General features: G+C 38.8%; 1 non-coding gene across 1 annotated transcript; it reads left to right on the forward strand.

Moving 5' to 3' along the window:
* The first annotated feature begins 7,814 nt into the window (after window positions 1-7,814).
* LOC131182592 (small nucleolar RNA R71) lies at window positions 7,815-7,921 on the forward strand. The gene has a single exon (XR_009150856.1). It is a non-coding gene; the product is annotated as a small nucleolar RNA R71 (small nucleolar RNA).
* The last annotated feature ends 9,118 nt before the right edge of the window (window positions 7,922-17,039 follow it).

Consider the following 17,039-nt stretch of genomic DNA (forward strand, 5'->3'; position numbering starts at 1 on the left):
CGCTGATTATTGCTCGTGGTGTGCCAAATCTTGTGAAGATGTTCTTCTTAAGGAACCTTGTGACCACTCTAGCATCGTACCCATTTTGACACATAATCAACTCCAACCAGGATATACTTGTTTCCACGGGAAGAGGGAAATGGGCTCATGAAGTCTATTCCCGATACATCAAACAATTCTATCCCAAGTATACCATGTAGTGGCATTTCATTCCTTCTTGAACTGTTACCTGTTCTTTGGCATTGATCACAAGCTAGCACAAAGGATCTTGCATCCTTAAACAAATGTGGCCAGTTAAACCCTGCTTGCAAAATCTTGATTGCGGTTTTTGAGGTGCCGACGTGTCCTCCACATAGTGATGAATGGCAATGATGAATGATACCTTCCATATCTTCCTCTGGTATGCATCTTCTTATCAGCCCATCATTACATCTCATGTATAGTAGAGGTTCCTCCCATATGTAATATCTCACATCATGTAAGAATTTCTTCCTTTGTTGATAAGTCATGTTCGGAGGCAATAGCCTGCATACAAGAAAATTAACGAAGTTAGCATACCATGGAGCCTTGGAGAATGTAAGTAATTGCTCATCAGAAAATGAATCATCAATTGGCAAATCTTCAAAGTCCCCTGTGTACTCCAATTTTAGTCTAGAAAAATGGTCAGCTACTACATTTTCGAATCCTTTTTTATCCTTGATTCAAGGTTAAATTCTTGTAGGAGTAGAATCCATCGAATCAGCCTTGGTTTTGCTTCCTTCTTATTCAAAAGGTACCAGATTACAGCATGATCTGTGAATACAATGACTTTTGACCCAATGAGGTAAGATCTGAACTTGTCCATTGCAAACACCACTGCTAGGAATTCCTTCTATGTGGTGGCATAATTGATTTACGCATCATCGAGTATCTTGCTAGCATAATAAATAGCATGGAGCTTTTTATCTTTTCTTTGCCTGAGCACAGCTCCAACTGCAAAGTCACTCGCGTCTCGCATCACCTCGAATGGTAGCTTCCAATTTAGTGGCTGCATTATTGGTGCTGATATCAAAGCTTCTTTGATTCTGTTAAAGGAGACAAGGCAATTTTCATCAAAATTAAAGGGAACATCTTAACTTAACAAGTTGGTAAGTATGGCACCCCTCACCCGTCTACAGTGTAGCCGAGTAAGGCATGCTACATTCAGTGCCGGAGCACCCTAACTTATCTTACTTTTTTTCTTTACAAATTTTGAATTCGTTTAATTTAATATCAATTATTTTTCTACTAAAAAACCAGCGGAGTTTCCCCTACTTTATTACCAGTTGACGTATTTCACTTTTCACCTGTTTTAAATTTTCAATAATATTTTACAATAAAAATCTCATCATTTCATGCATTATCTATACATTTCAATTCTATCTTCAAACCCATACAATCTCATTCATGCTCAAATCACATAAGCCAAAATTTCAAATTTCATTAATTTACGTAATTTACAAAATAATTATATAATCTCATAATTTACATGATGTATAAATTAATTACATATGAAATAGCCAAACTAATGTGAGCCTTATCTACATGCATTGTTGAGGAGGTGACAACCCTGAACACTCTGTAGATCCAAACTCCAAATTTCCAGTTAAATGTCCACTGGGTTTTAACTTTAGTACCTGCGCGAAGGAAACAAATTTATCGCGTTAAGCATTTCTGCTTAGTGGTGCAATAATATAACAAGAAAATAATATATATAAAATACAGATGGAAATAAAACCTACTTTGCATCATCAAGAATTATTTTCATTTCATATGGAATTCCTAATATTAATTATCTTTTGTTATATTATATTATTCTTTGGAATCGCTTGTTTCCTAAATTTACTGTAGTGATATACAAAATACGAAATATATTAGTATATTATATTTTTATTCATGTTATTTCAGAAGATGTAGTTGTAATTATTCATTTAAATGATATCTATTTTGCTAATCTTTTTATCCTTTCACTCAACATTTCCTAGGTGTTTGGATCATTTCATAGTAAATAAAATTTTAAAACTAATTCTAGTTTCTTTCTTATTCATTCATTTAATTCACATTATTCTTAACAAATTTTACTGCCAAGTAACCTATGACAGGCTGACTAAACTAGATAACGGCTCGTTGGCACTAGACACCGCGGTGCCTCTGGCCGTCATATCATGGGACATGGAAAGTCAACCACGTATGCAATCAGAATGGCTAAAAAGCCATGATAACACATAATCGAGCATAAAAGCCATGAGTGCGGGCATAAAGCCATGAGTACGGGCATAAAGCCTTTCGCAGTACTGCTAAAATAATACCCTATTGGCATGCCAATCTATCCAATCTGACACACGTGTCTAGACAATACATGGGCACATAAATACCATTAAATATTAATATGTCTTCTCATTTCATTATTTCATTATAAGTTACAATTATAATTTATAACGTTTTAATTTTTTTCTTAGCAGAAGTACAAATTTCTAAATCACAATTCTGTATAGTTTATGCATTCATCATAATTCATACATTCCTTACATCATTCATTTTGGATCTCAGTTCACAACAATGGTGTTCATGTACCATTGTACTGAAAATATTCTTTTTGTTTCTCATATGTAATTAATTTTGCAAAGTATAAATTTTTAGCTACAAAAAGAGGCATAAGCCCTAACTATCTATTTTTTTTCCATGATTTAGGTGCATTATCATTCATATTTCAAGTAGTCTACAAATATTTCATGGATTTCAAATTTATGGCCTTAATTTTCCTCTAACAATTTTGACTAAGATGCATGGTCCACATTTGTTATACAATTCTAAGCATTTAAGCTTAGAATTGGTTATAGGTCTTCATCTTAATTTGCTAATCATTTTGATTACTATTCACCTTACTAGTCAACCAAAATATTGACTTTTTCATACTTAATGGATATGTTAATTCTAATTACACCAAGATCCCACATTTTGAGTTTTTCATTTGTTAGTATTAATTGCCAATTGCAATTTAAAGTCCCCTAAATGCATTTCTAAATTTTCAATTTTGATTACCTAAGTTTACTGTTCCATTGGACAATTCTACAGTGGAAACTGGGCTAACTTTTCTTCATCAAAGTTGTTTCTTATTGTGTCTTCTTTAATTTCCTTTTTAAATCACTCCAATTGGAGTTTTGTAGCTCAAGTTATGGCCTAAATACCATAACTGGCTGGATAGGGCAGTATCTAGAATTTCTAGGCAGAATCCATTTTGGCAATTTTGGTGTCCTGAGTTTGGTGGGCAATTTCACTAAGTTTTGATCAAACTTTGGAGTTATGTCTCTCATGAAAGTTGTCCTAAATTGTCTAAGCTTTCTATTGATATAAATTTCAGGTTAATTGGACATTTCTATAGTGAGTTATGACCATTTGAACAAATACTATTTATTTGGTCCATTTCCAGGACCAACAAGTTGGTTACTCGAATTTGGTCAATTTTTAGGGTATCCTAAGTTTGTTTTTTTGGGAAAGGTTTCTCCATCAAAGTTGTTCCATTATGTATCTAATTTCATGTCCAATTGGCTTTGCACCAATTGAACCTACACAACTCAAGTTAAGGCTATCCAACCTTGTTGGACTCACACCCAGACCGACAGGGCACTCAAGGCAGCATAGCCAACCTCAAATCCCAAGCTACAATTCACTTCAACTCCTCATTATACTGAACCAAATAGTCACTAATTGACCATTAGAACTTCCATTTACCATCAATATGGCCAAACCCTAATATAGCTCAAAACCCTAATTTCCAATACCTCAATTCACGCATAAGACCTTATAATTCAACTTCTACCATATACAACTCATCAAGAACATTAGTAATCAAATTTAATTCCATCAAAATCATAATTTCCTCAAGGTTCCTCATGCCTACTGAAATTTCATGGAATATAATCATGCATCTTTAATTTAATTTTCAATAAGTTTTCAACTTAGCTTAGCTTAAATTCATGTTTAGAAGGAAGTAAGAGCAAAGAATATGGCACTAACCTTGACTTAGTCACTTTCCAAGACTTTAAAACTTCACTTTCTTCCTTTCTTTTTGCTGTCTAGAGGTTGTTTAAGATGTAAGAAGTAGTTTTTATGAAAGAAGCTAGTGGTTTTATGGTGTGTTTGTATGAGAATTCTAGTGAGAAGGAGGAGCAACAATGGAGGTGTGTGTAGAGAGAGAGGTGTCTCGGCTGAATGAGGAAGAAAAAAGCAGAATTTGTTCCTTTAATTTGACTTCTTTTCCCCATTTTAAATGAATTTAAGTGTGTTGTTAAATTGTAATTGGTTCATAAGGTTTTATTGCATCATTCTTGCATCGGCATGATGTCATAATTGGATATTTGTTTTCATTTTCTTTTTTTTTTCTTTTCTACTTATTTTCAATTAAATTTTTAGCAATATTTATTCACATTTTATGTCATAATAATTATTTACTTAACTGGACAAGTTGGTAAAAAATCATCTCCAAAGACGAAATGACCAAAATGCCATCCGTTTGGCTTATTGAGCCAAAATTATTTGTACCAATCGAAAAAATTTTCTAAGCCTTTTCTTGGCATTCTAATGCCATAAAAACCTCAATGACTCTTCTCTAGAGTCTTAAAAATTATTTTATGAATTTTCTCCCTGGTTTAGGGCTCTTAGTTGCGAGGACCGCAACTTCCCACTAGGTTACCCATCGCCAGGGCATCGACTCATTTAACTTGGTTGTTATTTATTTCTAAAATTTTTTTCAAATTTTTCTTATTATTATTTGAGTTATTCATGACTCCTCATTCTAGTTTAAATATTTTTTCAGACGTTCTAGCTGTCTGGACTGACACCGGTCACCGGAATAGTAAAATGTACGGAATTGCTACAGTGAGGGTGTTACAGTAAGTGACTTAGCTATTTGGGAAAAGTCCTTGATGAATCTTTTGTAGAATCCTGCATGTCCCAAAAATCTTCACACTCCCTTGACAGATGTTTGTGATGGCATGTTTTCAATGATCTCAATTTTTGCCTTATCAACTTCAATTCCTCTTTCTGATATTAAATGTCCCAGAACTATGCCTTCCCTTACCATGAAGTGGCATTTTTCCCAATTTAGGACTAGGTTTTATTCTTCACATCTTCGCAACACCTTAGATAAATTAGCTAGGCAGTCATCAAAAGTAGTTTTATAAACAAAAAAATCATCCATAAAAACTTCTATGATATCTTCAATATAATCAGAAAAGATAGCCATCATGCATCTTTGAAATGTAGCAGGGGCATTACAAAGACTAAAAGGCATTCTCCTATATGCAAATGTTCCATAGGGATAAGTGAATGTTGTCTTTTCTTGGTCTTCTGGGTGAATAGGAATTTGAAAGAATCCCGAATACCGATCTAGATAACAGAAATAAGAGTGTTTCGCTAACCTTTTTAGGGGAGAGGAAAATGGTCTTTTCTAGTAGCACTGTTCAATTTCCTATAATCTATGCACATTCGTCAATCAGTAACTACTCTAGTAGGGATTAGTTCATTATTTGCATTTTGGATAATAGTTGTCCCACCTTTCTTAGGAATTACATGTATTGAACTAACCCATTTACTATCAGAAATTGGGTATATGATACCTGTATCTAATAGTTTTAAAATTTCTTTCTTGACAACTTCTTTCATGTTTGGGTTAAGTTTTCTTTGGTGTTCGATAGTGGGTTTACTGTTTTCTTCCATGGCTATCCTATGCATGCAAATTGAAGGGTTGATTCCCTTCAGGTCTTCTATTTTATACCCTATGGCATTGTTATGGATCCTAAGTTCTTTTAATAATTTTTCCTCTTCTAACTTAGACAGACTAGCATTGATTATAACAGGATATTTATAATTTGACTCCAGAAATGCGTACCTTAGTGAGGAGGGGAGACGTTTAAGCTCTACCTGTTTGGCGTTTTCCTTAAGCTTACCTTTGGTTTGTTCCTCCTTCAACTTCTCCATCTCGAAAGCCTTAGCTAAGGGTAGGGGTGGATGAGCTGCTGACTGTTGTGCACAGGCTACTATTTCTGTATTTTCATCATCTACTGTGTGGCTATCCACAATACATGCTTCAAGAGGATCTTTAGGATGTGTCTTATGAAATTCCTTTTCAACTTATTTGTCAATTATGTCAACCTTGAAGCATTCATTAGGTTCAAATTTGTGTTTTATTGTGTCAAACAAGTTGAACTCCACTTCTTCTTCTCCTACCTTGAGGGTTAGTCGCCCATTTTTGACGTCTATGATGGCTCCGACGGTTGCCAAGAATGGTCTTCCCAAGATGATAGGAATTTGAACATCTTCTTCCATCTCAAGGACAAAAAAGTCTACTGGAATGAAGAATTTGCCCACTTTGATAGGGATGTTCTCAAGTATGCCCATAGGATATTTAATAGATTGATCAGCCAATTGTAATGAGATTGTTGTGGGCTTTAGTTCGCCGATCTCCAGCTTTTTGCATATTGATAGAGGCATTAAACTGGCGCTTGCCCCAAGATTGCAGAGGGCCTTGTCTATTTTCTTGTTACTAATGAGGCAGGGTATGGAGAAACTTCCTGGATCTTTGAACTTTGGAGGCAGTTTGTTTTGCAGTATGGGAATTCCTCTGTTAGAGCTTCTGTTCCATAGTCTTCTAGCTTTCTTTTCTTTGACAGAATTTCCTTAAGAAATTTGTCATAAGATGGCATCTAAGAAAGTGCTTCAGTGAAGGGGATGTTGATATAAAGTTTCTGTAAAACTTCCAAAACCTTCCCAAACTGCTTGTCCAATTTGGCTTTCTGAAATCTCTGAGGAAAAGGTAGGGGAGGCTGGTATGGTTCTGGTAATTTCTTTGTCTTTCTTGCTTCCTCTTCCTAATCTTTCTTAGCTTCTTTCTCTTTTTTCTCTACTTGGCCTTTAAATTTTTCTATGGTTTTCTCTGTCGGTTCTACCTCTGGTTGTACTAGAGTTCTTCCACTCCTTAGTGTAATTGCCTTACAATGCTCCATTTGGTTTATTTCTGGTTGGCTAGGTAGTTTGCCAGCAGCCTTACTTGAAGAACTTGCTTGCTGAGTGATTTGATTCTCTGGCATCTTGTTATGAGTAGCAAGTTGGTCCATTCTAGAAGTCAGCTGTTTAATCAATTCATTTTGTTATTGTTGAGCTACTAGGAATCCTTCCATCATGGTTTCCATGGTCATCTTCAGTTTAGGTTATTGAGGTTGGAGAGGTAGTGATGGTTCTGTAAAGTTTTGACCCCTGTTCTAAAATCTAGGGGGAGCTGGTGGTTTGTATCCTTGTTGCTTGTTTATTGGCTGGTTCTGCTGATTAGACCATGAGAAATTTGGGTGGTTCCTCCATCCAGGGTTGTAAGTATTTGAATATGGATTGTTGGGCTACCTCTGGTTGAAGTTTCCTCCATTATTCACATAGTTCATCTGTTCTGTGGAGGGTTCATTGAAATTGTTGCATTCTGAACTCATGTGTCCTCTACCATAGCTATCCTCATGTTGACTGTTTGTACCAACTACGTTGGCTTGCATTCTTTCGAGTCTCTTTGTGAGCTGATCAAATTAAGCATTTATCATGCTTAGGGCGTCTACTTCCAGGATCCCTACAGTTCTCCTTACATTTTCTCTTTCATTTGACCACTCATAATTATGGTACGCAACCCTTTCAAGAAGTTCAGTGCTTGTGTTAATGTTTTCTCCATTAGATCACCTTCTGCAGCTGAATCAACTGTGCTCCTTATAGAGGGTAGTAACCCATTATAGAAATTTCGCACTAATAGCCAATCCTCTATGCCATGGTGTGGACATTCCCTCTTCAGGTCTTTGTATCTTTCCCATGCATCATAGAGTGATTCTCCTTCCTTTTGTCTGAAGGTGTTGAGCTCAAGCCTCAGTTTTACAGTCTTTGCAGGTGGAAAATACCTTGCTAGAAAAGCTTGAGAGAGATTTTCCCAAGTGGTGAACGTTCCAGCCAGTTGAGAAAGTAACCACTTCCTTGCTCTGTCCCGAAGGGAGAATGGGAATGTTCTGAGTCTTATTGCTTGATCAGACACTCCATTCATCTTGAATGTGTCACATAGGGCAAGAAAGCACTAGAGGTGATAGTATGGGTCTTCTATTGGTGAACTTGCAAACTAGGTTTGTGACACCCCTTACTCGTGTACAGTATACCCGAATAAGTAATGCCACACGGTGTACTGGCACACTCTAATATACCTTACTTAATTTGTGTCATGCTTTTGAAATTAATTTATGAAATATGATTTATTTTAACCATTTATCAAAAGTATTATTTCATTTGAGGTTCCGAAAATTTTTAAGAAAATCCGGCGGAGTACCGGCTAAAAATGGAGAAAACCGTTCTTCGGAACCTGTTAAAAACACTTCCAATATTTTTATTTCATCATCTCAAACTCCAATATCATCAATAAAACTCAATATCAATATCTCGGTAATTTGTCAATTTCAGGTCTCAACAACCTTTCCAGTTTTCAAAACATCCCTTTCTCAGGGTTCTCATATATAAACAACCATTAAATACTCAAATTAATACCATACATAACCATAAATCTTTATTATTTACATGAACCTCAAAATACATTACATAAATCCTAAATACATATGAGAAAATAAAAAGTTAATTACAAGATGACAAAATGGCATCTAGTGCCCTACCGATGCACTGCAGGTAGTGAGGTGACACGGACACTGAGCAGAACTGTCGGATGGCCTCACCCAGTCTGTGGTCTACTGGGCTCACGATCGGGGTCTCCAGTACCTACGCGTGGCAAAAGCAACGCGCTAAGCAATAATGCTTAGTGGTGCAATAATATAATAGAAGAAAATAGCAAGAAAATAAATGTGTATACAATGTGTATGCTTTCTTTGTTTGATCTTGGTATATTCATTAATTCATTAACTTTGTTCACTTTTATTCATTTGGTTGCCCCAAGTAACCTACACTAGACGACTGGACTGGATAACGGGTAAACTGGCACTGGGTACCTAGTACCTCGTACAGTCACACCATCGTTAACATATGCATCTCCCGGTGCAATGCGTAACTAACAAGTCAGTAAATGATATCAGGCACAAGGCCAAGTCTCAATGCAAAGTCAGAATGGCTAAAAGCCATGAAATCACAGAATGGCATTTTTGCCATGTGCAGTACTGCTAACTGAACCCTATTGGCATGCCAAACTATCCAAACCAATCTTGTTAGGTATACTAGGGCATTTGAAACTCTTAACTTCGTCAATTTATGAATTTCAACTTTTTTTGTGTTACTATTCATCATTGGTCAACAAAAATGTTGACTTTTAGCATAAAAATGTGTACATCAACTTTGACACTCCCAATATACCACATTTGGTGTTTAAAACTTGTTGGCATTAACTATTTTTGCAATTTCAAAGTGTAACCCACACTAGCAGAAAATTTCAGTTTTGGTGCCCTAACTTCACTGTTCTATTGGACACTGTTACTGTTGGAATTTGAAGAATTGTAAAACATGAAAGTTGTTCCTTATTTTGTCTAGTTGAATTTCCTTTTTTGAATCACTCCATTTGGAGTTTTGTAGCTCCAGATATGGCTCAGAAACCCAAGCTGCCCGGATATGCAGTCTGCAGAATTTTACCATATCTACAGTGCATGAACAGTGACTTGAGTCACTTGTTTGAATGGGTTCTGGCCATAATTTTGGGTAGGTTCCTTCATGAAAGTTGTTTGTCTATGTCTTAACTTGTTGCTGTAAAAATTTCAGACCAATTGACCAAATCTACAGTGACTTATGGCCAAATGAACAGTTACTGTTCATTTGGCAAATTCTGCAGAATTCAGTTTTGACCCTTTTGCTTTGGTCTTTTGGGCATGCTTTCTTCAGCAAAAATGTGCCATTATAAGCCTAGTTTCATGTCCAAATGGCCAAACACCAATTGGACTACCACTGCCCAAGTTATGGCAGTGCAAAGGGACTGAAATTTCAGTCCCTATCTGCTGTCCATAGGCGATTTTCACCTTGAGTTTGCCATCCAATTTTTCAGTTCTAATTAGGGTCAACCTACCTAAAATGGTCATTAATTGACCATTAAAAAGTTCCCTAACCATTTCCTAAGCTAAGTCACAATTTCACCTACACAAACCCTAATGTCCAAACTCATTACTCATACACTTTGATTAACATACTTACTTAAGTCTCCATGCATATTAATATCATAACCATGATTTCCAACCATTCTAAGCTTATCAAACAATCAACCTCAATCTCCCATAGGGCTGCCTAAATTCTTTGGTAGAGCTACACATGGATTTGTTTCATTATTTCACAATTTTTCATTCATTACAAGCATAGATCATGGAACTAATGAGTTTTAAACTTCATATATGCACTAACCTTGATTAGGGTAGATTTTTCCCCACTCAAAACTTCACTTTCCTTCACTTTCTAGGCTGCCAAACACTTCCCTAAGATGAGTGGACAACTTTTAATGAAAGGGGTTTAGGGTTTATGGTGAAAAGAAGAGAGAAAGTGAGCTTTGGTTGAAAATCAATGGAAGTTTGGCTATGGGATTTGAGAGCTACGGGTGAGCATTTGTGAAGGTGAGGGCTGCTGGAAATTTTAGTGATTTTGGTCTTCATTTTGACTCTTTTAAGTGGTTTAAGAAGGCTTGTCAAATTTTGATTGGTTGGGGTATGTTAATGACATCACATTATGTCAAAATTGGCTTTTATATTTCATTTTCTTTCCTTTTTCTTTTCTACCACATTTCAATTTAATTTTTAGCAATATTTATTCATATTTTGGGTCATAATAATTATTTACTTAACTGGACAAGTCGGCCAAAAATCACCTCTGAAGGCGAAATGACCAAAATGCCCTCCGTTTGGCTTAACGGGTCAAAATTGTCTGTACCGATTGAAAAATTTTTCTAGGTATTTTCTTAGCATTCTAATGCCATGGAAACCTTAATAACCCTTCTCTGGAGTCCCAAAATTATTTTATAATTTTCCCCAGTCTAGGGCTCCTCGTTGCGAAACGCAACTTCCCTCGATTACCCCTCGCTTGGGCAGGCTCGTTTGACTTGGTTGTATTTTATTTCTAAAATTTTTACTAAATTTTTCTTATTAATATTTGAGTTAATTTTGGTTCTGACTTTAGTTTAAATATTTTTCCAGACGTTCTAGTATGGGACCGACACCGGTCACGGAACGATGGGATGTCTGAGTGGTTCTGGGAGGGTGTTACAACTCTTCCTCTAATTTAAATTTCGTCCTCGAAATTTACTGTCTAAACAGTTGAGGGAACTGTTGCATCATCTTTTATTCACTTTCCCAAGTTGCCTCCTCGGTGTTGTGGTGCCTCCAAAGCACTTTCACGATTGGAATCTGTTTGTTCCTCAACTCTTTCTCTTCCCGAGCTAGGATCCGTAGAGGTTCTTCTTCATATGTCAAATCCGGTTGTATTTCAATTTCTTCTCTGGAGATGACATGTGAAGGGTCCAGCGGTATCTTACGAGCATGGATACATGGAACACATTGTGGATCTTGTCCACTACGGTGGTAAAGCTAGCCTATAGGCCACTGGACCCACACGTTCAATGACTTCATATGGGCCAATGAACCTAGGGCTCAACTTACCTTTTCTTCCAAACCTCAATACCTTTTTCCACGGTGACACCTTGAGGAACACTTTATCGCCAACCACATATTCTATTTCTTTTCTCTTCAGGTCGGCATAAGATTTACATGCATGCGAGGCAATCTTTAAGTTGGCTTTGATTGATTTCACCTTCTCCTCGGCTGTTTCACAGTGCAGCCCTACGATTTGTCTTCGCCCAATTCAGTCAAGATTGCTGAGTTCTACATTTTCTCCCATACGATTGCTTCATACGGGGCCATTTGAATACTAGCTTGGTAGCTATTGTTGTATGCAAATTCTGCCAGTGGGAGGTATCTATCCCAACTTCCCTCAAACTCAATGACACAACTCCTCAGCATATCCTCAAGGACCTGACAAGTATTTATCATTTCAGTTCAATATTTGTATCAATTTCATGGGTTTCAATTGTTTACCTGGATTACTCTTTCAGATTGCCCATCCGTCTGAGGATGGAAAGCTGTGCTGAAATGGAGTTGTGTACCCAAGGATTCATGCAATTTCTTCCAAAATCTCGATGTAAACCTTGGGTCTCGATCAGATATGATGGAAAGTGGGATTCCATGCAGTCTAACTATCTCACTGATATACAATTCTGCTAACCTCTCTAGTGAGTAGTCAGTCCTAACTGGCAGAAAGTGTGCTGACTTTGTCAATCTATCCACTATTACCCATGCTGCATCATGTTTCCTCTGGGTGAGAGGCAGACCACTTACAAAATCCATGGTGACCCGATCCCATTTCAATTCTGGTATGCGTATAGTCTGTAGCAAACCCGATTGAACTTGATGTTCTTACTTGTCTTGCTTACATGTCAAGCATTTAGTCACATAGTCACCGATATCTCTCTTCATACCAGGCCACCAATCTGAGTTTGGATCATGATACATCTTTGTACTTCACAGGTGCATAGCATATACACCGGTGTGTGCCTCTTTTAGAATCTTGGTCTTCAATTCCCCATCATCTGTACACAGTCTTCCTTTGTATCTGAGACACCCATCTGCTTTCACCCCATAGTCAATGCTTTTCCCCACAGGATCTTGCTCATAATAGCCATTAACTTTTCATCGCCTTTTGCCTATCTAAAATCTGCTGTGAGTTTGGCCTCACTTGCAACTCGGCCAAGATAGCTCCATCACGACCCAGAGATGACGGGCATTCAATGATCTCAAGGTGTCATGGATTTCTGCTTAAAGCATCGGCAACTACATTTGCCTTCCCGGGATGGTAATCAATTACAGTCATAGTCCTTCGGGAACTCAATCCATCGCCTCTGTCTAAGGTTGAGCTCCTTACGGGTTGGCAAATATTTGGGCTCTTGTGGTGCGTGTAAATGTAGCACTTTTCACCATACAAGTAATGCCTCCATATCTTGATCACGAAGATAATTGCTGCAAGCTCTAGATCATGGGTAGGGTAGTTACGTTCGTGTGGCCTCAATCGCACGGAGGCATAGGCGACCACCTTCCCCTCTTGCATTAATACACACCTAACCCATTATGTGAGGCATCACTATAGACCACAAAGTCCTTCCACGACCTTTGTTTGTGTGCTGCTGGTGCCTCTGTCAACATAGCCTTCAATTTCTCAAAGCAGTGCGACACTTGTCATTCAGTCCAAATCGACATTTTGTGTAACAACTTGGTCATTGGAGCGGCTATTAGGGAAAATCCCTTCACAAATCTTACGTAATACCAGGCTAGCCCCAAGAAGCTTCGACCTCGGTTGTATTTAGGAGGCTTCCATTCCATCACTGCTTCTATTTTCTTGGGATCCACCCTAATCCCATCAGCTGACACTATGTGTCCAAGGAATGCAATTTCACTCAGCCAAAAGTCACACTTGGACAACTTAGCATACAACTCCTTTTCTTTCAGGGTTTGCAGAACAATCCTCAAATGCTCATCATGTTCTTCCCTAGTCTTGGAATACACCAAAATATCATCAATAAAGACCACTACGAACCGATCTAAGTGTGGATGAAAGATATGGTTCATAAGATCCATGAATGCTGCTGGTGCATTTGTTAGGCCAAAGGGCATCACTATAAACTCATAATGCCCGTATCGGGTCCTGAATGCAGTCTTGGGCACATCTACATCCTTCACCCTCAACTGATGATACCCTGATCTGAGATCAATCTTATAAAATACTCCTGCTCCCTTCAACTGATCAAACAGATCATCAATTCTAGGCAACGGATACTTGTTCTTCACAGTCACTTTATTCAACTGCCGGTAATCAATACATAGCCTCAAAGTCCCATCCTTCTTCTTTACAAACAACCTTTGGAGCTCCCCATGGTGACACCTTTGGGCGTATGAACCCCTTATCAAGCAACTCTTGCAGCGAGTTTTCAACTCCCTCAATTCGATGGGTGCCATCCTATAAGGAGCAATGGAAATGGGTCTTTGTGCCGGCGGTGTCTCAATAGCAAATTCGACTTTCCTTCGGTGGCAAACCGGGTAACTCTTCAGGGAAATACCTGCAGGAAGTCTCTCCTTTGTGGGTATGTCACTCGAGTTTGGCTTAGCACGCCTAGTATCCACCACATGTGCTAGGTAGGCTTCTGACCTTTTCTCATCATTCTTCTTGCAATGGTGAGATGACATTGGACAAGAAATCTGTCCTTTCCCCACAAGCGTGATCTCATTACCCTCTGAAGTTTTTAGAAATCCTCTTCAATTTGCAATCAACTATTGCACGATGGCGTGACAACCAGTCCATTCCCAAAATCAGTCAAACTCATGGAAGGGTAACTCAATCAGTGCGCCAGAATTCATACCCTGAATCCTTAACGGGCAACCCTTGTATACCTTGTTCACTACCACCTGTGACCCAATGGATTAGTGACGAGAATGTCTTGGTCACTTTCCCTACCGATATCCCCCTTTCTACGGGTAGATTGATGCGGATGTATGAATGAGTGGATCTGGATCCACCAATGCATGCAGTGTAGTGTAGAGGAAGAACGTACCCACGATGGCGTCAGGGCATCTTGCTCCTCTGAGCTCTCAAGGCATAATTTACGGCGGGTGGTGCATTATCGGCCTTCTGGCGGCTCGGATCTGAGCCTGCGAGATGGTCCCACAACCAGTTACGGACCTTATACCCCTTGGTAGTGCGGGGCGGTGCATGCGCTTGTGTTGGAGCTGTTGTAATGGTTCTGCGTGGACAGTTTCTCAGCTGATGCTCTGTTGACCCACACCTCAAGCAAGCACCAGTCATTCTCCAACGCTCCCCCTTATGCCATTTCTGACAGTGTGGACATGCAGAAGATGCCGGGGCTGGTCCCCTGAACCCCATCCTCGGAGAGCGCCACCGATGGTGTGGGTGACCTCTCCTAGGGGTGAGCGTGGCACAGGCTGAGGTGACCTGGCCTGTGGCTGACCGAACTCTGTGCGGGAGGACCCTTGAACTTCTTCCACGATCAGAGCTGAACTAGACTGACCCGGTCCCCTCTTCTGCTGTCTCTCCCTTCTAGTCCACTCACTAATTCTTACTTTTTCCACCTTTATTGCAGCTTCCACTAACTTGGTAAATTCTGTGATTCCCAAGGCAGTGAGCTGGATCTTAATATTGTCATTTAGTCCCTCTTCAAATCTCTTGCATCTTTCAGCTTCATTTGGGACTATCTCCCTTCCGTAGCGGCTTAATCGGACGAATTCCTTCTTATATTCTGCCACGACAAGCATCTGCCTCGAGTTAATAAATTCCCTTCTTCTCTCTTCTAGGTATCTGATGCCACTTACTTCTTATTAAATTCAGAGAGTAAGAAATCCAAAGTTCTGACTTTGCACTTCACTGGACCTGATGTCCCACCACTCATAAGCATCGTCTTGCAGTAAAGAGATGGCAGCTTCTAGGTTTTGCTCTGGAGTGCAGTGAAGTTGTTTTAGTACTCTTCTGTTGCATTCAACCAATTCTACCGCATGAGTCATCTTCTCTCTTGCCATAGAAGTCCTGACTCCAAACTTCCTTAGCCTTTCAGTGTGATTTACTGTGGAGTGGTGGTGGTGGTGGTCTTGGCATTACTGACCATCTGCCTAAAGAAGTCGGCCATTTGTTGGAACATGGCCTGTGGAGGTGGCGGGCTGCTGAGATGGTGGAGCAGATTCTCTCATGCCCCGGTCTCTCATTTTGCAGGTGGAGCATGACTCTCCACTTCCTCCTCAACGGCTCTCTGAGAGGAAGGATCCATATCCTATTCAAAATAAGAAAGATAAACGGATCTGCGTTAGTGTCACCTCGACTCTTACAAATGCAATGCATGGTATGGACTCAATCTAGGCCCGAAGCGCCTAAACCGTGCTCACGATACCACTAAATGTGACACCCCTTACTCGGTATGCGGTATGCGAATAAGTAATGCCACACGGTGTCTTGGCACACTCTAATATACCTTACTTAATTTGTGTCATGCTTTTGAAATTAATTTATGAAATATGATTTATTTTAACCATTTATCAAAAGTATTATTTCATTTGAGGTTAGAAAATTTTTAAGAAAATCCGTGAAATCTGGCTAAAAATGGAAAACCGTTCTTGAACTGTTAAAAACACTTCTAATATTTTTATTTCATCATCTCAAACTCCAATATCATCAATAAAACTCAATATCAATATCTCGGTAATTTGTCAATTTGAGTCTCAACAACCTTTTGATTTCAAAACATCCCTTTCTCAGGGTTCTCATATATAAACAACCATTAAATACTCAAATTAATACCATACATAACCATAAATCTTTATTATTTACATGAACCTCAAAATACATTACATAAATCCTAAATAAATATGAGAAAATAAAAAGTTAATTACAAGATGACAAAATGGCATCTAGTGCCCTACCGATGCTGCGGTAGTGAGGTGACACGGACATTGGCGGAGCTGTCGGATGGCCTCACCCGATCTGTGGTCTCTGGGCTCACGATCGGGGTCTCCGGTACCTACGCTTGGCAAAAGCAACGCGCTAAGCAATAATGCTTAGTGGTGCAATAATATAATAGAAGAAAATAGCAAGAAAATAAATGTGTATACAATGTGTATGCTTTCTTTGTTTGATCTTGGTATATTCATTAATTCATTAACTTTGTTCACTTTTATTCATTTGGTTGCCCCAAGTAACCTACACTAGGCATTGGGTGGATAGCGGGTAAGCGCCTTTGGGTACCTAGTACCTCGGGCCGTCACACCATCGGTCACATATGCATCTCGGTGTGCAGCGAGCGACTAACAAGCTGTAAATGATATCGAGCACAAGGCCAAGTCTCAATGCAAAGTCGAATGGCTAAAAGCCATGAAATCCGAGAATGGCATTTTTGCCATGTGCGATCTTGCTAACTGAACCCTATTGGC

Source organism: Hevea brasiliensis, chromosome 8 (genome assembly GCF_030052815.1).
Source record: "Hevea brasiliensis isolate MT/VB/25A 57/8 chromosome 8, ASM3005281v1, whole genome shotgun sequence".
NCBI lineage: Eukaryota > Viridiplantae > Streptophyta > Magnoliopsida > Malpighiales > Euphorbiaceae > Hevea > Hevea brasiliensis.